Here is a 958-nt window from a genome sequence, read left to right on the forward strand (position 1 = left end):
TCCCACTGCCTTCCTCAGTTCCCGCCGGGCTGCGCTGGAGGGAGGTAACCGTACAGAGCTGTCTTCTGTTTGTGTATTAAAATATTCAAAATGTCCTAAAACGTATGTTTGATAAACTCACAAGTTGTTATATTTTGTTGTTTAGCTGTTTTATGTTTAGTGCAGCACTGTACTGGGTATTTAATTCCCACGTTAGGGGAAGCCAGAGCCCAAGAAGTGCTGTGCTAAAATATTCTTGTTTGAAACAGAATAAACCTGCCCTACTGTCTTTGTCTGCTGGTTCCTTTTGCCCATTACACACAACAGATGAGTTAGATGAAGGCGGATGTGTGGGTAGGACATCCAGACAGCAGGAACTGGAGCTTCATTGACTTATAATTTCTTCAAGGGTTTTATAATGAAGTAGTTGAAATTGGGTCATTTTTCCTGCATTTGTTTTGATGGGCACCACATTGGTACTGGCTTTGGTACTGTGCAGATTAATCCTCTGATCTTTTGAATTTTCTCTGAAAAGAAACTGGAAAACTTGTTGCAGGCATTAGATTGAAGTTCAGGTGGTGACGTCATAGGAGGGTTTGTGAGTCTGTTAACTGTAGCAAATAAAGCTCGAGCATTGTTAATGTTGACATCTGCAAAGAAAGCCTCCCTTGCATGTTTTAGTGTGATAGGTCGTCTTTGTTTGTAGATTTCATAATCGTGAAGTTGAGTTTTTTTCTTGTAGGCGGTTATGGACAGTCTGAGGTGTGAAGCATCTGTTGTTCAGACCAATAGTCTCATCAGCTGTGTGTTGCTGGTCTGAGCCAATCCTCAGATGGACGAACCAGATGTCCATCTGGTGCTGGAGCGGTCAGACGAAGATGAGGTTGATCTGCAGTAGAGCTAGTCTGTTGGAAACCAACCCTTAAACGGCCGATGGTCCGATAACGGACATTGAGCCGTGCGGCTGCTGCTCTAGTGG

Source organism: Poecilia latipinna, unplaced genomic scaffold (assembly GCF_001443285.1).
Source record: "Poecilia latipinna isolate Pla-1442-1.1 unplaced genomic scaffold, P_latipinna-1.0 Scaffold4614, whole genome shotgun sequence".
Lineage (NCBI taxonomy): Eukaryota > Metazoa > Chordata > Actinopteri > Cyprinodontiformes > Poeciliidae > Poecilia > Poecilia latipinna.